This window comes from Stegostoma tigrinum, chromosome 6, assembly GCF_030684315.1.
Source record: "Stegostoma tigrinum isolate sSteTig4 chromosome 6, sSteTig4.hap1, whole genome shotgun sequence".
In the NCBI taxonomy this organism is placed as follows: Eukaryota; Metazoa; Chordata; class Chondrichthyes; order Orectolobiformes; family Stegostomatidae; genus Stegostoma; species Stegostoma tigrinum.
In genome coordinates this window covers 89,674,421-89,698,935 of record NC_081359.1, presented here as the reverse complement: position 1 = coordinate 89,698,935, position 24,515 = coordinate 89,674,421, and the positions used below count along the sequence as shown (strand labels likewise).

General features: G+C 44.5%; 1 protein-coding gene across 4 annotated transcripts in view; it reads right to left on the bottom strand.

The window, feature by feature from the left end:
* Positions 1-24,515, bottom strand: part of LOC125453648 (anosmin-1) — a 209,486-nt gene that overhangs the window by 97,063 nt on the left and 87,908 nt on the right. The window lies entirely within an intron of this gene.

Below are 24,515 nucleotides of genomic sequence, written 5' to 3'. Positions count from 1 at the left end.
GAAACCAGATCAGGCAGCATCAAGATGCATTCCAGTCAGCTATAATGTCCTTTAAAAGCTTGGCTGTGCTAAAGCGCAGGAGAAATCTCTGGTTCTCAAAAGGACAACGGGCATCGGGTTCATGTCCCAATGGCAACATTGTAAAATACTTTGAGACCTAGAATATACATTAATTTCAAAGTGTACATTATACTAAAACACGTGGCCTAAACAATTGTGACATTTGTAAATTGTGGCATTTTAAAAGTTGATCTCTGAAAGTGTTATGGATCTTTGACATTCTCAAGTGACTGAAAAAATGTTAACTTCATTTATATTAATTTGAGATTGGAGTAACAAATGAGCAGACATGGCATGAATAGGGTATTTCAATTATTTCAATTTCCTGGAATATAGGAGATATTCCAGTGATGACTCTAAGATATATAAAACAAATTAGATCTCAGCCAGAATATTATTATACAGGTGTGGTGTGACATTCTGGAAGGATATGAGCACATTGGAGGGAATGCAGAAACGGTTTAAAAGAACAGGTCCGAATGGAGAATCCATTGTACACAGAGGGACATTCCCCTGTGCACACAGGGACATTCTCCTGTACACAGAGGGACAGTGGAGAATCTACCGTACACAGACAGTCAGTGGGACATTCTCCTGTACACAGAGGGACAGTGGAACATTCCCCTGTACACAGAGGGATAGCAGGACATTCACCTGTAGACAAAGAGACAGTGGAGAATCTACCGTACACAGACAGTCAGTGGGACATTCCCCTGTACACAGAGGGGCAGGGGACAATCCACTGTACACAGAGAGACAGTGGGACACTTCTTCACACAGTGAGTGCGCTGAATATTTTCTCTGTACATATGATGGAGCGTTGTAAATCTTGCAGAGAGGTCTTGCAGTGAATGACAGATAACACAATGGTCCTGAATTCAAGTTTTGGTGAGCAGAATGAGCTATTGGAGTTTGGCCAGCCATAAAGACATAGCGGGACAGAAGACTTCAAAGTGTTGGTTTGGATGTAGACTATGCAACATGGAATTCAGGTGATTGCCAATAACGGCACTGAATGTCAACTCCATGTATTGACCTATTTAGTTCCAATGATTTTATTTACTGGATTTTTAAAAATTACTGCAGAAAAGAGGTTCATTCCGTCTGCACCATTCCCCTCCCACCGTCTTTAGTTTTCATTTTAGTTTTCCACAGTGGCTCAGTGGTTAGCAGTGCTGCCTCACCGCACCAGGGACCCTCGGGTGACTGTCTGCGTCGAGTTTGCACAATCTACCTGTGTCTGTGTGGGTTTCCTCCGGGTGCTCCAGTTTCCTCCCACAGTCCAAAGATGTGCAGGTTAGGTGGATCGGCCATGTTGAATTGTCCATAATGGTCAGGGATATGTACATTAGGGGGGTGGATCTGAGTGGGATGTTCTGAGGGTCGGCGTGGACTTGTTGGGCTGAAGGGCTTGTTTCCACACTGTGGGGAGTCAATGAATTCGCTTTGATTTTCAAACTGCCAATATATTCTGTAACTGGCAGTGCTTCTGCTTGGGTATCTGTACACAACCAGCCACTTACAGGAAGAAACACCAACAAATGATCACACGGTTTCTATCTCTGTAGATGCTGCCAGACCTATTGAGATTTTCTGGCATTTTGATTTTTTTTATGAAACACAATCATTCATAGACTCCACTGCCAGTGATCATTATTACTGCTTTACCCTTCTCTTTTAAGTCTAATTTGTGCTGTGTTTCCTCTGGTGATAGTTAAGATCAAAGTAACGGTTGAAGCTTATGGGAATCTTGTTTCCCCTACCTAACCACATCAATACCTCAATGAAAGCTGAATACATTTACACCTTTAAGTATGTGTTAATTCACTGCTGCACAAATTAAAATGAGGCAGTGTGTCGTTACCTGCACAGAAAAATTAATTTTCCAAGCTTTTCCAAGATTTCCTCAACTAAGAGATTTTTTTTTCTACATAGCGTTGAAGTTTCATGTGAGGTGGGCAGTTCCATAAATTTTACGTGTGGCTTGCAATTTTTGCTTAAGATTTTGAGCCAAGATTTAATATTGTTGGTTGTTCTGTTAACTGTACAGTTTTACTGTCTGCACTGTGACAAAGTAGTTGCTGGTCAAGGCCAGAAACTGACTATTGAGAAACGTCTCATTACATGGAATGTACAGCACAGAGATAAGCCATTTGTTCCAACTGGTTCATGCTGGAGTTTAAGTTATGTAGGAGACTTTTTCCACTGTATTTCAGTTAACTTTACCTGCTTTGGTTCTTTATATGGTTATCTAGCTTCACCTTAAAGGCTTCAAGGTGATTTGTTGCAACGACCCTTAGTGGGGACAAGTCGCAAGTTCTCATCGCTCTCATGAAAATCACTGGAAACAAAAAAGTGAAGGGAGATATGCAATGGGCTGGTGATTTGGTGCTGTCTGTTAGACTATTAATCACAATGTTCAGTTCAAAATACCAACACCCTGTGGGAGCAATGACTTTCACCAAGATGTGCTCCAATTTTATTTCCATGGTTCGGTATTGGATATATTAAGCACTAAGTCAGTTGAGGTCTCCATATCTTAGTCGACTTTCTTCACCATTTTAATACGATTCATGATTGACTGATATCAGATACTTTGCTTCCTTACAAAGTAACAGAAGCCGAGGCATCTCAAAAGCCCAGGTAAGACAGGATCCCAGGATCAATGGGCGATATGACATCTTTCTGCGTCATAAGAAACTTCATGACTCAAGCAGGTTCAGGTCACATCAATCACAAATCAAGTGAGTACAGCCCTTGGATAGGCAGTTTTGGAGAAAGAAAAGATTGAAAGGATATTGGAGGAAGCAAGAGGTCCTTCAATGAGAAGGAAAGTTTGAACATTTTGATCTGCCAAGAATGGGAGAGTCCATAGCATATGGAAATTCAAGAAGTCAGTGTTTCCTGCAGGCTGTGGAGTTTTAGTTCCAGGGTGTTGACACAATGTCACTTTAGAGTTAACTGTCCCAGATGTTAGTCTGGTAAACAAGATGTCACAAACCTCATGGACTTGAGGTTGTGGGATAAGGAAAATGGTATTGGAAGCCTTGGTGATGAGATTGGAGGCCAGGAAGCTAATGGGGAGGGCAAAGGTCAGGGAGATCAAACATCTCTCAGAGAGACCGTGGGAGGTCAAACACCTTGGGTGGGGGAACAATTGAGTGAAATTGGAAGGGTTGTAAAGTTAACCAATTGGAGCAGAAATTGGCAGAGTTCATAAGTTGCCTTATCATGATGAAATTTCATGATCCTATTGAAAGCTGAAAGTAGCAATGGACTGTTTCCTATAAATCCTGTTATCCTTTAGTGATTAGGCGGTACCATATATGCATGCAGCAGGAGATTATCAGTCATATTAGAAAATTCATAATGGGTTTCTAATGGATTATTAGTTACCTACTAAGTCATTTTTAGCTCTGAAGAAGAATTGAACTGGACTTAAAATGTTATCCCTGTTTCTCTACCCACAAATGCTGAGACCTGCTGAGTTTCTTGGCATTTTGTGTTTATTTAATATCTAGTCAATGTTGCTTTTAGTTTTTTTTTGTTACTGTGAAAGTCCTAAAACTTGAAGTCTTGCGTAATTCCTTTAAGTCAGTAATTGTGAATTCAAATATATTTTTTAAAAATTTATTGATCACTGCAGAGATCATAACAACAACATACAGTCTTAGAGATATACAGCACGGAAACAGACCCTTCAGTCCAACCCGTCCACAGTGCTGACCAGAAATCCTAAATAAATCCAGTCCCATTTGCCAGCATTTGGACCATATCTCTCCAAACCCTTCCTATTCATACACCCATCCAGGTGCCTTTTAAATGTTGTAATTGTATCAGCGTCCACCACTTCTTCTGGCAGCTCATTCTATACACGAACCACCTTCTGCATGAAAACGTTGCCCCTTTGGACACTTTTAAATCTTTCCCCTCCCACCTTAAACCTCTGCCCTCAGGGAAAAGACTTTGTCTATTCACACCACTCACACCTCTATAAGATCACCCCTCAGCCTCCGATGCTCCAGGGAAAATAGCCCCAGTCTATTCAGCCTCTACCTGTAGCTCAAACCCTCCAATCCTAGCAACATCCTTGTAAATCTTTTCTGAACCCTTTCAAGTTTCACAACATCCTTCCTCTAGAAGGGAGACCAGAATTGCATGCAGTATTCCAACAGTGGCCTAACCAACATCCTATATGGCTGCAACATGACCTCCCAACTCCTATACTCAATGCACTGACCAATAAAGGCAAGCATGTCAAACGCTTTCTTCACTATCCTATCTACCTGCAACACCACTTGGACAGTGTGAACAATGGACCTGCACTCCAAAGTTTCTTTGTTCAACAACATCCCCCAGGACTTTACCATTATGTGAATAAACCCTGTCCTGAGATAACAACGTGTGGAGCTGGATGAACAGAGAAGGCCAAGCAGCATCTTAGGAGCAGGAAAGCTGACATTTTGGGCCTAGACCCGCCTTGAAATGGGAGGGGAAGAGGGTTCTGAAATAAATAGGGAGAGAGGGGGAGGCGGATCAAAGATGGATAGAGGAGAAGATAGGTGGAGAGGAGACAGACAAGTTAAAGAGGTGGGGATGGAGCCAGTAAAGGTGAGTGTAGGTGGGGGGGTAGGGAGGGGATAGGTCAGTCCAGGGAGGATGGAGTCCTGTCCTGATTTGCTTTTCCATGTATCTATATTAAACCTCGCATTTATCTAAAGTAAACTCTATCTGCCACTCCTTGACCAATTGGTCCATTTGATCAAGATTCTGTTTAACTCTGGGGTAATCTTCTTCGCTGTCCACACCTTCAGTTTTGGTGTCATCTGCAAACTCACTAACTGTACCTCCTATGCCCACACTCAAATTAATTATATAAATTACAAAAAGCGCGTCACCAATCCTTGTGACACACTGCTGGTCCAACAACAGCTTCTCCCAAACCTTCATCTACCTTCTCCCACCACCAGCAGTCCCTGCTGAGTGCATTTCTCCCTGGTTATCCCCAATGGTTGTTTAAGGAACAGCTGAGGCTCAGAACTTTGGTGGAAAACATCATCAAGACATGAGTGGGTAATTTTAAAGAGAATTAACGGTCAGTCAAATCTGCTCCAAGAATAATCAGTATAACTGGGTTTATATCTGGGAGTCTATCTAACTCATCCTTGAATAAATGCAATGACTCAGCTTCCATTAATTTCTGGGAGGAAAGAATTCCAGAGAGACAATCCTCTGAGAAAAATAAAACTCTTCATTTTAAAAGCAAGAGCTTCTATTCTTAAACTATGCCCTTAATTCTAGAGATAGTAGGAACTGCAGATGCTCGAGAATCTGATATAACACGGTGTAGAGCTAGATGAACACAGCAGGCCAAGCAGCATCAGAGGAGCAGGAAAAGTAACGTTTCAGGCCCAGAGTCTTCTTCAGATTTCTTATTAGCAATGATTGAATGGTGGAGCAGACTCAGTGGGCCGAATGGCCTACTTTCTGCTCCTACGTCTTATGTTCTTATGATCTAAAAATGCACCCTGCCAAGTCCATTCAGAATGTCCATATTTCAATAAGATCACCTCTATTTTTCTAAACTTCATTTGTTTCAAAAACCCAACCTGTTCAAGCTTTTAAGCCCGTCATCCCAGGAAAACATCAAATGAACCTTTTCTGAATCACTTCTGATACAATTATATCCTTTCTCAAATAAGTAAACCAAAACTGTACTCACAGTACTCCAGATGTCATCTCCCACTATATAGCTACTGTAACATTTTCTTGCTGATGGATTCCATTTTGCTTACAATAAACACCAATATTCCAGTTGCCTTCCCGAGTACTTGCTGAGCTCACTGTTGTGTACCATGTGCCAGGGTACACAGTGCCCACTGTAGCTCCAAGTTCTGTAATGTATGTCTATTTCTATTCTATATCACTTTTCTATTCTTGCTGCTGAAGTGGACACGTTTGCGTAATTTCCATTTGCCAAGTTAAATCTGACTGCGGAATTTCCCCTTGTAGACTCTCGATCTCCTCCTTCAATTCAGTTCCACACGAACAGTGCTGTCTCACATTGACCACCACTTGTCTCCTTCCTAATTCACCCCAGGACTCACCTTAGGCCCAGCAAGCCAATCATGCCCTGCTTCAGAGCCAGAAGGGGAAAATCCAATTTTTTTGGCCTCGACCTCAGAATTTCAATCATCCTAACACATCAAACTATGGGGCAATCATGATTACATAATTCAATTTTCATTGTGAGAAATCAGACCCTGATGTAAACTTCAAGAGAGAGACTAGGATTTTGCTGCAAGCTGGGACGAATTGCAGCTCGGTTGAGCTCCTTCACCTTCAATCTCTTTGTTCGGATGTTTCCATGGTTTCTAATGATTAAACCCTGGCATTAGGCTGTAAACTTGACATCCCTCAACAGCATTTGTTAGTGCTCATCATACACACTGCTTTGAATTTGTTCTATTTTGGTACACATTTTATTTCTGAACAGTTCTTTTTTGTGCCTGAAGTCACTTGCAGTGTGCCAACTAGCTGTCAATGCGCCTCCTGTCCTTGATACTTGATTACGGTGGCATTGCAGGATAAACAGCCACAACGACATTATCGTAGCTATATGGAGAAATCATTTGCAGCTGATACCCAACACCAAGTTAATATTGAACACAATTAAACGTTTGACAATCTTAATAATGCTCCTCAATAATCCATGGTTAGATGTCAGGAATTCCTAGATCTGGCAGACGTATCACAAAAGTATTATCACTGCGCTTGTAAGGAAAAAGAAAAGCTTTGTGTTTTCTGAGCGTAATATAATACTGGCCGCACATGGCTTTGGATACCAAGATCTTCTGTTAGCTACAAAGATTTCCCCACACAAAGGATTTCTCTGAATATTTAACCATGCACTGGTTTACAATACAATACCCGTCAGCAACAGCCTTATGGAAATTTCACATTGCACTTGAGAAAATGCTAACAGAAACAGACACACAGGGAATGTAATTATTGTAGACCAATATCCAGGTTGTCAGGAATTATTGCAGATGCATTGAATGCATATATGGCCACATATTACAAAGAAGTGCTCTGCATATATTAAACAGGTGCAGTGTGAGCTTATATCACTTGTAGGGTTGAGAGGAAATTCATTGTTTCTGATCTCACACAATTAGATTTTATGGGTTTCATCTTTCAGTGACTTTAGCTCAGCAAGGAGCGAGCTCAGCTAAGAAGTGGACTGTTCCCTCAGTCTAACTTTTCAGTATTGTACAACTAAAATGTCAAAACAGCCCCTTGTTCTTCATTATCTGAATAGTTCACCTGATAGTAATGCATATTTAGAGAAAATAATAGCCAAAAATCTTTTTGCCAAAATCATTTCTATAGAGAATTATATTTCAATGGGTTCAGCAAAGATAATAGAATGTTAAAACTTGAAGGGAAGTATTCCCCTATATCTCAGTGAACTTTTTCAAATTTAATTTAATTTAGTTTCAATTTTTTAAATGTTATGAATAATAAGTTTAAATTTACATCTTTCTACAGCTTTGGTCTTATCTAGCAACATATAGGTTTAATGAAACTGCCTTTGGTAGGTCGATTGGTCAGACGAAAAACCCATGAGGTACTGGCAATGCCAAGCCATATAGAGACAATCACAACAGAGTTGGGCTGCTCATGTACCCAAACTGCTCAACACCTGCTTATGAAAGTGAAAAAATAATCCAACTAGAGAACACGTGTCTGGTGTGCACTCTCACAGCCGTCAAAAGCAACACTAAAAAGTCACCATGAAGATTCACTTGGGAGTTTCAAAGTGGACATCAAATCCTGGGGGACATTCAGCCAGGATCTCAGCAACTGGCACAACCAAATAATAAGCAGCAAATTCTGTTTTTGTTTCAAATAAAAACTGGCATTCTGGCCTTGTTTGAAAGCAACCATGTACATCAAAAGACAAAATGTGCAGAGAGAAAGTCGTAATGTACCAGTGCCCGTGATGTACTGTCCTAATTGCAGCAGAACCTTCTGGATGAAGATTGGTTATTGACAGTCACTTGTGTATCCAACTACTTTTCTTCTCTGCTGTGTGAATCCCCGAGCTCTATTCATGGCATTGGGTCTGCATGGTAACCAGCGCATGCGGAACATCCAAGTGGTTACTTAGGATAGGGGGAGCGTTGGTTGCCACCTGAACACTGCCAACCACAGCTGTCTACTGACATGGTCAGCTTAACCTTGCAGGACAAACAGGAACAAAGAAACCATTTCAAAATGCTGCGCAAACATTTCAAAACTGCAACCTCGGCACAGTGGAAGTAGTAATGCACAGTATGCAGGAGACTGGGGCTTGGGGTCAGAAGCAGCTGATGTTAAACCAAGGCAACGAGAAGAAAAAAATAACTTTGCAATAAAAACAGAAAATCAGAGCTGATGACAGCCTCACCTGAGGTGCTAAACTATCGCTGTTTGTCAGGTGCTGACTGATCTACTCTGGCCTCGCTTGTAAACCATCTTCCGTTGTTATTGTTAAAGTATGGTCACATGAGTCAGGAGGAACCTAAGCCAAATGAGTGAAATTAAATATTTCCTTAGTGGTAGGCTACAATGTGCATTTGTACAGCACTTTTAACAGGATTTTGCATCACAGTGAACTTCAGGCAGGAGAGTAGAATCTCAGGTTTTGCAGAGATAAACATTAATCTTGAATTAAGTTTTAACTTTTTATATGTGAAAGGTATGAAAGGAAGTTGCAAATGGAAGAGTTTTGTGGAGTGAGTTGCAGAGGGTGGGCAAAGATGGCTGAAAACTTTGGCATCAAGTAGCCAGATGGCTGAGTCAGTAGACCATGAGGCACAAGGGAGGATTAGGTCTGCAGAATGTTACATTTCTGAAGCAGGGCCCTAATTCTCTGCTGCTGCTTGGCCTGTCGTGTTCCTTCAGCTCCACACTGTTTTGTCTCTGACTCCAGCATCTGCAGTTCTTACTATCTCTGACTGTTAAAGAGGTTGGAATGGGTGAAGATTGAAAAGAAAATAAACAAGACAATTTGGATTTTGTGGTGCAAGGTCAATGGAAGTGAACCAAGTAACATTCTGCTACACAAATGCTAGACTTTGGCCATCTCTAATAAGAGACAAGCTAACCATCACCCCATGATATTCACTGGTGTTATTATCACTGACTCCCCTATTATCGACATCCTGTAGAGTACCTTTGACCAGAAACTCAAATGGGCTTAGTATATAAATACAGTGGCTATAACAGCAGGTCAGAAAGTAGGATTCCTGTAACTTGCCTCCTGACTCTCTGAAGCCTGTTCACCATTTATAGGCACAAGTGAGGAGTGTGATGTAATACTCCACAGTTGCCTGGAGGGGGGCATCTCTGACACCACTCAAGAAGCTTGACTCCATCCAGGGCACAGCAACCTGCTTTACTGGCACATCCACAAGCATCCACTCGCTCCACTACCATCACTCAGTAGCAGCCGTGTGTACTATCTACAAGATGCACTGCAGAAATTCACCAAGGATTCTTGCACAGCACCTTCCAAACCTACAACCACTTCCATTTAAAAGGACAAGGGCAGCATATACATGGGAATACCACCAACTGCAAATTCCTCTCCAACCACTCAACATCCTGACTTAGAAACATATCTCTGTTCTCTCACTGTCACTGGGTCAAAAGCCTGGAACTCCTTAGCAAAGGGCATTGTGGGTCAGCCTATAGCACATGTACTGCAGCAGTTCAAGAAGGTGGATCATTACCACCTTCTCAAGGCTAACTAGGGATGGGCAAAAATTGCTGGCCAGTCAGCGACATCCATGTCCCACCAGTGCAAAATAAAGAAGAACCAGAGGATACTGGATTTTAAGGACCAAATGTGACCTTTTTAGGCAGCAAGTGGTTTCAATCTGGAATGCACAAAGGCAGAGGCAGGGTAATTCAACTGTAGATTTTAAAACAGAAATAGATTAGTCTCGAACAGGAAAAGATTTGTGAGGCTACTGGGTAAAGGTGGGGGAGTGGGTCAAATTAAATTGTTCACAGACACAACTAAACAGGCCAAATGGCTTCCCTTTTTGCTGTAGCTGTTGTATCATTCCAAATGGTCATTTTGAAGTGTTCTAATGGGCTCTTTCCAAAGTTAATTTCTAATTCAATACCTGCCTGCCAATGTAGTTAACTCAGCCACATTAGGGGCATTTAAACAGTCCTTGAATAAGCATATGGATGACGATGGGATTGTGTAAGGGATGGGCTTAGATTAGTTCACAGGTCGGCGCAACAGAGGGCCGAAGGGCCTGTTTGGCGCTATATTGGTCTGTGTCCTGTGTCCTATGTTCCATATCCTGTTCTGCGTTCTGTGTTCTAATCCAAGTCTGAGAACTTTCAAAGTGATTAACTAAGACTTTTCTCATCCCCAAGTCCAAAAAGCATGCTACTTTACCTGTAATGATTTTGCCTCATACTTCAAATCTGTGCAACTGTGTTAGAGCCACGTAATTTTGTTTAACAACAGTTTAAATTTATATAGCACTTTAATGTACTAGCACATCCAGTAGACTATATGATGTTCTCAATGCATTTCAGAATAATTTTTTGAATCCTATAGATTAAACTGTAAACTCTGTCATGGATAACAAAATGCGAGGCTGGATGAAAACAGCAGGCCCAGCAGCATCTCAGGAGCACAAAAGCTGACGTTTCGGGCCTAGACCCTTCATCAGAGAGTCTAGGCCCGAAACGTCAGCTTTTGTGCTCCTGAGATGCTGCTAGGCCTGCTGTGTTCATCCAGCCTCACATTTTATTATCTTGGATTCTCCAGCATCTGCAGTTCCCATTGTCACTGATACAACTCTGTCAAGGACTTCCCTTGGTTATCACATCTGGCTTCTCTCATTGTGATCAGAGATAATGGGAACTGCAGATGCTGGAGAATCCAAGATAACAAAGTGTGGGGCTGGATGAACACAGCAGGCCAAGCAGCATCTTAGGAGCACAAAAGCTGACGTTTCGGACCTAGACCCTTCATCAGACCCTTTTCTGATGAAGGGTCTAGGCCCGAAATGTCAGCTTTTGTGCTCCTAAGATGCTGCTTGGCCTGCTGTGTTCATCCAGCTCCACACTTTGTTATCTTGGCTCTTCTCATTGGTGACTTATTGCTATCACGTGTGGCTGGCAGGTGGAAGAGTTCTATTTCAGTGAAAACTTGAGCTCTCAAAAAGGTACATCGGACTAACAGAAAGTATCTGAGCCAAGGCTGAAATGATGAGGCAGGCCTCTCTGAGCACTACAACTGGCGAGAGATGTGACTCACTGTCACTCAATTTATATTTAAGCTTACTATTTTTATCTGCCATGAATCACTTGTTCACATATTCAAAAATATTTCATTCAACTTTCTAACTATTTAAGAATCCCACTCTCAATTTGTGTAATTTTTTAGAAGGCGGTTTCAAATAAAGAGATGTTGGTGGTTTTTTAAATGTTCTGTATGGTTTCCATCTCGGATCTATCATACATTGACAATATTTATCTGATTAAATAACCTCCCACATTTTTCCCCACACTCTGACACCCAAATAGATGCATGCATGATATTAAAATGTGAGGCTGGATGAACACAGCAGGCCAAGCAGCATCTCAGGAGCACAAAAGCTGACGTTTCGGGCCTAGACCCTTCATCAGAGAGGGGGATGGGGGGAGGGAACTGGAATAAATAGGGAGAGAGGGGGAGGCGGACCGAAGATGGAGAGTAAAGAAGATAGGTGGAGAAGGTGTGGGTGGGGAGGTAGGGAGGGGATAGGTCAGTCCAGGGAAGACGGACAGGTCAAGGAGGTGGGATGAGGTTAGTAGGTAGCTGGGGGTGCGGCTTGGGGTGGGAGGAAGGGATGGGTGAGAGGAAGAACCGGTTAGGGAGGCAGAGACAGGTTGGACTGGTTTTGGGATGCAGTGGGTGGGGGGGAAGAGCTGGGCTGGTTGTGTGGTGCAGTGGGGGGAGGGGATGAACTGGGCTGGTTTAGGGATGCAGTGGGGGAAGGGGAGATTTTGAAACTGGTGAAGTCCACATTGATACCATATGGCTGCAGGGTTCCCAGGCGGAATATGAGTTGCTGTTCCTGCAACCTTCGGGTGGCATCATTGTGGCAGTGCAGGAGGCCCATGATGGACATGTCATCAAGAGAATGGGAGGGGGAGTGGAAATGGTTTGCGACTGGGAGGTGCAGTTGTTTGTTGCGAACTGAGCGGAGGTGTTCTGCAAAGCGGTCCCCAAGCCTCCGCTTGGTTTCCCCAATGTAGAGAAAGCCGCACCGGGTACAGTGGATGCAGTATACCACATTGGCAGATGTGCAGGTGAACCTCTGCTTAATGTGGAATGTCATCTTGGGGCCTGGGATGGGGGTGAGGGAGGAGGTGTGGGGACAAGTGTAGCATTTCCTGCGGTTGCAGGGGAAGGTGCCGGGTGTGGTGGGGTTGGAGGGCAGTGTGGAGCGAACAAGGGAGTCACGGAGAGAGTGGTCTCTCCGGAAAGCAGACAGGGGTGGGGATGGAAAAATGTCTTGGGTGGTGGGGTCGGATTGTAAATGGCGGAAGTGTCGGAGGATAATGCGTTGTATCCGGAGGTTGGTAGGGTGGTGTGTGAGAACGAGGGGGATCCTCTTGGGGCGGTTGTGGCGGGGGCGGGGTGTGAGGGATGTGTCGCGGGAAATGCGGGAGACGCGGTCAAGGGCGTTCTCAATCACCGTGGGGGGGAAGTTGCGGTCCTTAAAGAACTTGGACATCTGGGATGTGCGGGAGTGGAATGTCTTATCGTGGGAGCAGATGCGGCGGAGGCGGAGGAATTGGGAATAGGGGATGGAATTTTTGCAGGAGGGTGGGTGGGAGGAGGTGTATTCTAGGTAGCTGTGGGAGTCGGTGGGCTTGAAATGGACATCAGTTACAAGCTGGTTGCCTGAGATGGAGACTGAGAGGTCCAGGAAGGTGAGGGATGTGCTGGAGATGGCCCAGGTGAACTGAAGGTTGGGGTGGAAGGTGTTGGTGAAGTGGATGAACTGTTCGAGCTCCTCTGGGGAGCAAGAGGCGGCGCCAATACAGTCATCAATGTACCGGAGGAAGAGGTGGGGTTTGGGGCCTGTGTAGGTGCGGAAGAGGGACTGTTCCACGTAACCTACAAAGAGGCAGGCATAGCTGGGGCCCATGTGGGTGCCCATGGCCACCCCCTTAGTCTGTAGGAAGTGGGAGGAGTCAAAAGAGAAGTTGTTGAGTGTGAGGACGAGTTCCGCTAGGCGGATGAGAGTGTCGGTGGAGGGGGCCTGGTCGGGCCTGCGGGACAGGAAGAAGCGGAGGGCCTTGAGGCCATCTCCATGCGGAATGCAGGTGTACAGGGACTGGACGTCCATGGTGAATATGAGGTGTTGGGGGCCAGGGAATTGGAAGTCCTGGAGGAGGTGGAGGGCGTGGGTGGTGTCACGGACATAGGTGGGGAGTTCCTGGACCAAAGGGGAGAAAATGGAGTCCAGATAGGTGGAGATGAGTTCGGTGGGGCAGGAGCAGGCTGAGACGATGGGTCGACCAGGGCAGGCAGGTTTGTGGATTTTGGGAAGGAGATAGAAACGGGCCGTGCGGGGTTGGGGAACAATGAGGTTGGAGGCTGTGGGTGGGAGGTCCCCTGAGGTGATGAGGTCATGAATGGTGTTGGAGATGATGGTTTGGTGCTCGGGTGTGGGGTCATGATCGAGGAGGCGGTAGGAGGTGGTGTCGGAGAGTTGGCGTCTGGCCTCGGCGATGTAGAGGTCAGTACGCCATACTACCACTGCGCCACCCTTGTCTGCGGGTTTGATGGTGAGGTTGGGGTTGGAGCGGAGGGAGCGGAGGGCTGCCCGTTCTGCGGGGGAGAGGTTGGAGTGGGTGAGAGGGGTGGAGAGGTTGAGGCGGTTAATGTCTCGACGGCAGTTGGAGATGAAGAGGTCGAGGGAGGGTAGGAGGCCTGGGGGTGGTGTCCAGGAGGAGGACTTGTGTTGGAAGCGGGTGAAGGGGTCAGTGGAAGGAGGGTTGGGTTCCCGGTTGAAGAAGTAGGCATGCAGGCGAAGACGGCGGAAAAACTGCTCTGTGTCCGACCGTGACTGGTATTCGTTGATGTGTGGTTGTAGGGGGACAAAGGTGAGCCCCTTGCTCAGGACTGACCGTTCGTCCTCAGTCAGTGGGAGGTCTGGGGGGATGGTGAAGATTCGGCAGGGCTCAGGGTGGCTGTCTCCTCTGGGGTTGCAGGCTGTGGAGGTTGTGGGCGGAGCGATGATGTCGTCGGCCGTGGGCGGGGTTCCGTCGGCCGTGGGCGGGGCTCCGTCGGCGTCGACCGTGGGCGGGGTTCCGTCGGCGTCGACCGTGGGCGACTGCATGCATGATATATTGCTTTAAGCAAATAGCTGTCGACAGGCAAATTAGTGAGTCCTACAATAGAAACATAGGAATAGCTGGGAAAATAAATGTCAAGATCACCATCTGCCAATCCTAATAGTCAACTGTGAGGAGGACAGTGTAGAACCTCAAAAGGACATAGACAAGTAGTGGGCAGATAGGTGGCAGATGGAGAGGTGGGAGTTGATGAATTTTAGTAGGAGATACATGTGATAGACAATATAAAGTAAGGGGCACAATTCTTAAGGGTTGCAGAAAAAGAGAGACCTGAGTGTATATGTGCATAGATCATGAAGGTGGCAGGACAGGTGGAGAAAACATTTAATAAAGTATATAGTATTTGGGTTTAATGATAGGAGCATACAGTACAAGAGCAGGGAGACTTATACAAGACACTTGTTTGGTCTCAGCTGGAATATTGGGTACAGTTCTGGGTGCCACGCTATAAGAAGGATGTGAACACACTGGTGTTTCTGATGAATCATAGCAAACAAACAATCTCCATTCGTCACGACAACAGAATGAGAACTAGCTCAGGGAAAATGCAGTGATCAAAAGTTTTGGGAATCATAGGCTCAAAGTCAACTTTCCCTCCCTGGTTTGCTACACACACCACATACCATGTCTCAAATTACTCATGTACTGTATTCCAAAATAGAACAGTAATACCACAGACAGAAGCACAAAGAGTTAGGTTGACAGAACTTTTAAAATAGCATTTTTAACATTTTTTGATCTCTGGTCTGTAAGAACCCTGAAGTATTGAAATTGTACTTAATTCAGACTTGTTTCTCTTTCCCTTCAGTTTTCTCCATGAAAGGTTTATGTTATGTTGTTACATTTTTCACATCTTGGATATATCACAAAGTCCTTTATACAAATTAATTTTCAAAGATACAGGCAATTTTTGGATGAGGAAGCTCCACAAGAGTAATGTGTTGAATAAATACATAATCCATCATGGGGTTGGATTAGCATGTTGACCTGGACACCAAAAGAATCCTTCAAATTGTGCTTCAGGATTTTTACCAATCAACATGAACAGGCAGATAAGGCTTCTGTCCAAAGGCCCATCTGAAAGATAGCACTTCCAATGACCACCAACAATAAAAGATGGTCAGTTCAGATTATAAACACCCATCATGCAGTAAGATTTGAGCCCACCACCTGAGCCTCAAACAAAAGGGTTGCATTCTGAGTCACAAAGACTGATGTTGGACCATAAGTTATGTTCTTATTTATATTTACCCTGAAAGTCAGTCACTGAACATATTCGCAAGAGGCTTTCAATGTATTTATTTTGTTAAAAATCATAAAAGTTAATTATATAAAATAAAAACTATGTAATGCGAAATGAGAATTAATGGAGCAATCTTATCACAAATACCAGAAAGAAATACTCATTCTCTTTTATCTCAGTGATAACCTTAAAGATACTCAAACCAAAATAAAAGTTTATCCATGAGAAAGCTTCCTGCTCAACTGTCATGGCTGTAATCAGTTTCCTGTTGGCAAATCTCTGCCCATTCACTCAATGTCATTTTCTTCCGTCAATGTCTCTCCAATACTTTTAAAATACATTGTTAGCTTGGCTCATTTGTTACCTAACAAGCGTTCCCACATTCATGTCTTCAAAAGTCTTGTAGGAAGTCTTGCTTCATAACAACTCCTCTGCCTTTTGCTTTGGGAGCTTTCTCCTCACTCCTAAGCTGCTCAGGACTTCTGCCATGTCCCGATTGCCTGGAAACTGCTAGCAACAGCACCTCTGCTGCTTCGGACCTCTTCTCCATGCCTAAACCTGCTTCTGGGCCCTTTTGCCCTGTAACCACCTCCTGTCCCCCACACCTGCCCTTTCTCTCTGTGGCGGGGCGGGGGGGGGGGTGGGGGGAGGGCTGGAAAACTCAAAATCAGCAAACACCTTAACAATTATCATCCTAGGTCACTTATTTGCCATTTAGTTGGAATCACATAAAACTTCTTTGAAAGAGCTGCTTTTAACTCAATGCTTAAAATGACTTTCTAATCTCAAAGAGATATCATATTTTTCATAATGCTGTAAAACGAAAATCCATTCTTCCTTCACTTTAGAACCCAGATTCTTAAATATTAAGAGCATAGCATGGCTCGTCATACCAAATTCCAAATCAAAATCTACACTTTTTTTAGGATGTTTATTCCAAGTAAATCTCTAGGTTTGCAGAATGACTGAACAGCAATAGGGAACAAAAATCTTTGGGATGCTAAAGGTCAATTTTTGAGCCATTACAAGCATCCCAGCCTAGCTGTAAATAGCTCGAAGAAGAAGAAGAAAGAATTGTTTAATCTTTGGGAAATAACTAACATCGCCATATTGTTATGCATTTGCTCTTGCTTTTGGCTTCTAATTGTTTATTTATCTTCGTACGTCAATGTTATTGTGTTTCATATAATTGTTTGTATTCTTACTCATTCTTTTCTGCCTAAAATTAAAGGGAAATTAAATCTTTTACCACAATTGTTTATGCTTCCTGTTGGCTCACGTTGTTTATTTTGGAATGAAAAGAATGGACTTACCATGCAACCATTATGGCAGAGGCAAACAAGAACAGCATATTTTCAATTAGCATGGTTCCTCAAAAACAACTATGCTAGTTTTTAAATGATTTATGTCCTGGATACTTCAAGTGTTTGCCTGCTGTCAGCTAGCCACTTTGTTTATCTTTCTGCATCTAAAGAAATAAAATAAATGCTCATTCATTTCATTATTTGCATGAGCTGATGGCTCATACTCTCTTCTTGAAGATGAATGGTATACAATTGCTCACTGCTCATCACCCGAAGGTCAGCCGTGAGATTACCATGATGTATTCTCCTCTCAATCTCTACCCTAACCTGAGGTGTAGTGACTCTGAGGCTAAAGCACCACCAGTTCTCTCTCTCTCTGAGAGGACTATGGTCCGGGAGGACTCTGGCAACTTTAACTTTATCTTCAGTTGGTAGAGGGCACTGAAGTGGGAGCAGTCATGTGCTACAGAGACAACACTTGCTTCTCAACCTGAGTACAACACCTGAAAGACAAAACAAAATAAACTTACCAGTCACTGGTGGCTGCATAGGCTGCTACTGAATCCAAAGCTCAGTGGGCCAGACTCCTGCTCAGCTCGAGGCTAAGCAAAGTCAGCCCAAACATTGGCACCAAGCTACTTTCTTAAACATGTCAGCAGCCTAACACAGTTACTAGCAGTGTCTGAGCTACAAATTCACTATGTACTGATTGAGAGTGAGCTGACCCACTGCTACATTTGTGGGCAGCACGATGGCTCAGTGGTTAGCACTGCTGCCTCCATGGGTCCCAGGACCTGGGTTCAATTCCAGCCCCAAGTGACCATTTGTGTGGAATTTGCACATGCTCTCTGTGTCTGCATAGGTTTCTTCCAGGTGCTCTGGTTTCCTCTCACAGACCAAAGATGTGCAGGTTAGTGGAGTGGCCTTGGGAAATGCAGGGATAGGGTAGGGTGGGGGGGTGAATCTTGGTGAGATGCTTTTGGGAGGCTTTGTAGGTGCTGAATGGCTCTAGGAACTCTATGATCTTGCTACCAGCTTTTATTCCTGAAAAATAAGTCCAACTCAGGGAATATTTGCTGTAGATAGCATTATTCAGTGCAAAAATGCTACCTTCACACCAACAATTAAAGATTGATATGTTTGAACCATTTTGTACCTTTGTCCTCATCTTCAACAGCCAGCTGTCGTGGTGCACATATGCACCAATGGTATAGGTAATAAATGGGATGGGGTCCTACAAGAGTAGGACCTCAGAGGTAGTAATCTCAGGATTGCTACCAGTGCCACATGATAGTCAGAGTAGAAATGAAAGAATAGGCAGGATAAATGATTGGCTTGAGAGATGGTGCAGGAGGGAGGGGTTCAGATTTTTGGGACATTGGGACTGGTTCTGGGGGAGGTGGGGCTATTACAAATCGGATGGTCTACACCTGGGCAGGATTGGAACCAATATCCTGGGGGATAACACTGTTGGGGAAGGCTTAAACTAATGTGGCAGGGACATGGGAGCCAAGTGAGGAGGTTAGTGGACAGTAAGGAGGTAGTAACCAAAGCCTGTAAGGAACGACATAACAAAGTCAGTGTGACTAAGGGGAAAAGGAGGCAGAGAGCAGATGAAGAGGAGGCAGAGAGCAGATGATGAAAGCAAAGAGACAGGTCATCTGAGGTGCATTTGTTTTAATGTGAGAAGTGAAGTAGGTAAGGCAGATGAACTTAGGGCTTGGATTAGTACTTGGGAGTATGATGCTAATGATATTACTGAAACTTGGTTGAGGGAAGGGCGTGATTGGCAACTAAATATCCCAGGATCCCAGGATATAGATGCTTCAGGTGGGATAAAGAGGGAGGTAAAAGGGGTGGGGGAGTTGCATTACTGGTCAAAGAGGATATCACAGCTGTGCTGAAGGAGGGCACTATGGAGGACTCGAGCAGTGAGGCAGTATGGGCAGAGCTCAGAAATATGAAGGGTGCGGTAAGAATGCTGGGGCTGTACTACAGGCCTCCCAACAGCGAGCGTGAGACAGAGGCACAAATATGTAGACAGATTATGGAAAGGTGTAGGAGCAACACGGTGGTGGTGATGGGAGATTTTAATTTTAATTTTACTAGTAATTTTAATAGTAAGTGACTGGGATTCACTTAGTGTTAGGGATTTAAATGGAGCAGAATTAGTAAGGGGCATCTAGGAGGCTTTTTATGGAGCAGTATGTAAATAGTGCAACTCGGGAAGGGGCCAGGCTGGACCTGGTGTTGGAGAATGAGCCCAGCCAGGTAGTTGAAATTTCAGTAGGGGATTACTTTGGGAATAGTGATCACAATTCCATAAGTTTTACAATACTCATGGACAAAGCCGAGAGTGGTCCTAAAGGAAGAGTGCTAAATTAGGGGAAGGCCAACTATAGCAAAATTTGGCAGGAGCTGGGGAATGTGGATTGGGAGTAGCTGTTTGAGGATAAGTCCACATTTGATATGTGGGAGGCTTTTGAAGAGAGGTTGATTAGCATGCAGGACAGGCATGTCCCTGTGAAAATGAGGGATAGAAAGGGCAAGATTAGAGAACCATGGATGACGGGTGAAATTGAGAGATGAGCAAAGAGGAAAAAGGAAGCATACATAAGGTCTAGGTGACTGAAAACAGACGAAGCTTTGGAAGAATGTCGGGAAAGTAGGACCAATCTGAAATGAGGAATTAAGAGGACTAAAAGGGATCATGAAACATCTTTAGCAAACAGTGTTAAGGAAAATCCCAAAGTCTTTTATTCATACATAAGGAGCAAGAGGGTAACTAGAGAAAGGGTTGGCCAACTCAAGGACAAAGGAGAGAAGTTATGCGAGGAGTCAGAAAAATGAGTGAGATTCTTAATGAGTACTTTGCGTTGGTATTCACCAAGGAGAGGGACGTGACAGATGTTGAGATTATGGATAGATGTTTGATTACTCTCGGTCAAGTCAGCATAAAGGAGAGGGGAAAAGTGCTGGGTATTCTAAAAGGCATTAGAGTGGACAAGTCCCCAGGTCCGGATGGGATCTATCCCAGGTTAATGAGGGACGCGAGAGAGGAAATAACTGGAGCTTTAACAGATATCTTTGCAGCATCCTTGAGCATGGGTGAGGTCCCGGAGGGCTGGAGAATTGTTAATGTTGCCCCTTTGTCTAAAAAGGGTAGCAAGGATAATCCAGGTAATTAAGACCGGTGAGCCTGACGTCAGTGGTGGGGAAACTGCTGGAGAAGATACTGAGGGATAGGATCTATTTACATTTGGAAGAAAATGGGCTTATTAGTGATAGGCAGCATGGTTTTGGGAAGGTCATGTCTTACCAACTTGAAAGAATTCTTTGAGGAAGTGACAAAGTTGATAGATAATGGAAGGGCTCTCGATGTCATATACATGGACTTCAGTAAGGCATTTGATAAGGTTCCCCATGGTAGGCTGATGGAGAAAGTGAAGTCGCACGGGGTCCAGGGTGTACAAGCTGGATGGATAGAGAACTGGCTGGGCAACAGGAGACAAAGAACTGTAGTGGAAGGGAGTTTCTCGAAATGGAAAACTATGCCCAGTGCTGTTCCACAGGGATCCTTGTTGGGACCACTGTTGTCTGTGATATACAACGGGAAGGTATAGATGGTCTGATTAGCAAGTTTGCAGATGATACTAAGATTGGTGGAGTAGCAGATACCGTAGGGGCCTATCAGAGAATACAGCAGAATATAGGTAGATTGGAGAGTTGGGCAGAGAAATGGCAGATGGAGTTCAATTCAGGCAAATATGAGGTGAGGCATTTTGGAAGATCCAATTCAAGAGCAAACTATATGATAAATGGAAGAGCCCTGGGGAAAATTTATGCACAGAGAGATCTCGGTGTTCAGGTCCACTGTATTCTGAAGGTGGCAATGCAGGTCGATACAGTGGTCAAGGAGGCATATGGCATGCCTTCATTCATTGGACGGGGTAGAGTCCAAGAGTTGGCAGGTCATGTTACAGTTGCAGAGAACTTTGGTTCAGCCACATTGGGAATACTGCGTACAGTTCTGGTTGCCACACTACCAAAAGGATGTGGATGCTTTGAAAAGGGTGCAGAGGAGGCTTACCAGGATGCTTTTCTCCCCCCAGAGTGGGGGACTCAATTAATAGAGGCACAATTTCAAGGTGAGAGGGGAAAAGTCGAAGGGAGATATATAGAGAATGTTCTTTGCGCAGAGGGTGGTGGGTGCCTGGAACACGTTGTCAGCAGAGGTGGTAGAGGCAGGCACATCGGCATCATTTAAGATGTATCTCGACGGATACATGAATGGGCAGGGAGCAGGGGGATACAGATCCTTGGAAAATAGACAACAGGTTTAGATAGAGGATCTGGATCAGCGCAGGCTTGGTGGGCTGAAGGGCCTGTTCCTGCGCTGTAATATTCTTTGTTCTTTGTTCTCTTCTGTTTCATCCAAATGCATCTTCCTCATGCTTTTCTTCCTCAAATGTGAGGTGTTTTACAATTATTTCTTCCCTCTGTTTATTTTGGGATGGATACAAGTTGATTATTTGAAGACGAAGATATTGCTGATGCAGGACAACTTCAGAATTCCACATCACATCCATGATCTGCTCTCAGTTGATTGCCTGATAATCCTGGTCAAATACTGAATTTTTTCCAGGGCTTCCTGAAGAGCCGCAGCACTCGGCTGAATAAACACAATGAATACCACGCTTCACAGCCCACCAAGACTTCTTGCCATAGACATTTTTTAATTATGGCCGGACTTTTGATTCGAAACTATTATACAACAGGGCTTTTAAAAGGCCCCAGAGCCTGCTCTGTAGCCTCAGGCACATTAACGCACTGTCGAATCTCTGAAAGTCTACTTGCAATACTGGTGTATCCACAGCTACAAACCCTGAGAGGGCCTAGAGTGGACAGAGATGAGTGGAAAACTCCCACTGCACCCAGGCCATCTGCTTTGTAAGCAAGAATGCTCAATACATTCATCAGAATTACCACAATCTCATGCTGAGCAATCAGTCAAATTGTGCACATTGAATAGAAAATGGTGACAGAAAACCAGAAAAAGGATATGTAACATCCTTGGAGTTGCAGTTAATAGCTTCTTAACATTAATTATTGCTAAGACCTATTGCATTAATGAATCATTTGAGAAAACTGAAAGGTTCCCTTCTTTTATTTTGCCCATTGTTTATAATGGTATTATACATACATATAAGGACATGAATTAGGAGCAGGTGCAGGCCCTTCAGCTCTTTGAACTTCTTCCACCATTCAGTAAGATCATGGTTGATCTGCTTATAACCTGTATCCCTGGTTGAACCTGATAATCTTCCAACCTCTTGGCTATCGTGAACATGAGCACTTCTGCCTTAATAAAAGTTAAGGGCTCTGCTTCCACCACATTTTCGCCAGGAATGTTCCAAAGATTCATGAACCTCTATGAGAAAGCATTTCACCTTATCTGGGTTTTAAATGCGTGACTCCTGATTTTGAAACAGTGAAACCTAATTCTAGGTCCTCCCGTAAGAAGAAATGTCCTCTCCACATCTCTGGAGAGCACTCCCCAGCTAGTGGCTTACAGTCTCCACCTCAGAAAGACCTCAACCATCCATACACCCCTTCTGGTGGCCCTTCATGAGAACCCTTATCGACTTCACATCTCTCCAAGTCTGCACACAACCCATCGACATGAGCCTTCGCCTGTTCACCTCCCTCTCCTAGCCCCTGGTACAAAGAGTGACCATGCCAGGTGTGGTCATATATTGTCCCTCTGCCCCTGAATCCAGGGTGCTCCTGACTGTGAATGGGCACTCCTCCTACATGACTCCCTGTCCCATTCATGTTTACTAATATCACCCCCTCTTTTCACAGGTACCGTTGCTCCCTTCACACTTGTCAGAGCCTATACCCACAGCAGCAGCCACCCAGCTTAAGACCATAAATCTATAAGAGTGGAAGTAAGGCCATTCAGCCCATCGAATCCACTCCACCATTTAATCATGGCTGATGGGCATTTCAACTCCACTTACCCACACACTCCTCGTAGCCCTTAATTCCTTGCGAGATCAAGAATTTATCAAACTCTGCCTTGAAGACATTTAACGTCCCGGCCTCCACTGCACTCTGTGGCAGTGAATTCCACAGGCCCACCACTCTCTGGCTGAGGAAGTGTCTCCTCATTTCTGTTTTAAATTTACCCCCTCTAATTCTAAGGCTGTGCCCACGGGTCCTGGTCTCCCCACCTAATGGAAACAACTTCCCAGCGTCCACCCTTTCTAAGCCATGCATTATCTTGTAAGTTTCTATTAGATCTCCCCTCAACCTTCTAAACGCTAATGAATACAATCCCAGGATCCTCAGCCGTTTATCATACGTTAGGCCTACCATTCCAGGGATCATCCGTGTGAATCTCCGCTGGACACGCTCCAGCACATCCTTCCCGAAGTATGGGGCCCAAAATTGGACACAGTATTCTAAATGGGGCCTAACTAGAGCTTTATAAAGCCTCAGAAGCACATCGCTGCGTTTATATGCCAACCCTCTTGAGATAAGTCACATCATTACATTCGCTTTCTTAATCACAGACTCAAACTGCAGGTTAACCTTTAGAGAATCCTGGACTAGCACTCCCAGATCCCTTTGTACTTCGGCTTTATGAATTTTCTCACCGTTTAGAAAATAGTCCATGTCTGTATTGTTTTTTTCAAAGTGCAATGCCTCACATTTGCTCACATTGAATTTCATCTGCCATTTCCTGGACCACTCTCCTAAACTGTCTAAATCTTTCTGCAGCTTCCCCATCTCCTCAGTATTACCTGCGTGTCCACCTATCTTCGTATCATCAGCACCCTTCATCCAGGTCATTAATATATAAAGTGAACAGCTGTGGCCCCAACACTAAACCCTGTGGGACACCACTTATCACTGGTTGCCATTCCGAAAAAGAGCCTTTTATCCCAAGAGCTTGTTCTCCCCACACCCCTTTCCTCATAGTTTCTGTGGATGGACTGATTGTGGCCTGACGAGAAGCACTAAGGAGCCACAGCACTGATCACGACACATTCCCTGGACTGCAGTGGCACAGGACCCCTGACCTCAATGACCCTGAGCGAGTGCCTGACCATGGAGGCTGTCCTTACCTTACTGTACCAAGAGCCCCCTGACTGCCAATTGCTTCCTTGGATATCGGTGAGGACCACTGCCGTGAGACCTGGCTGCCTGCTTGCTGCCCGTTTAGTGTGTTTGCCAGGTAAGCTGCTGGCTGGTGGGATTAATATGGCACAGTGCCATACAGCAAGCTGTCCAGCCACGGTGACTGAGGACTGCTGAGTAACAAGGGGCTGCCTGGCTGGGTGGTTGTATTAATGGCAAGTGAGGGATAGTGCAAGTATGCCAGTAGGTGGTAAGTGAGTGAGCAACAAGAGCACGGCCCTGAGATGCAGCCTCGTCCAATCAGGGTCTGGGGTTGGATGGCCTTTGAAGGGTTG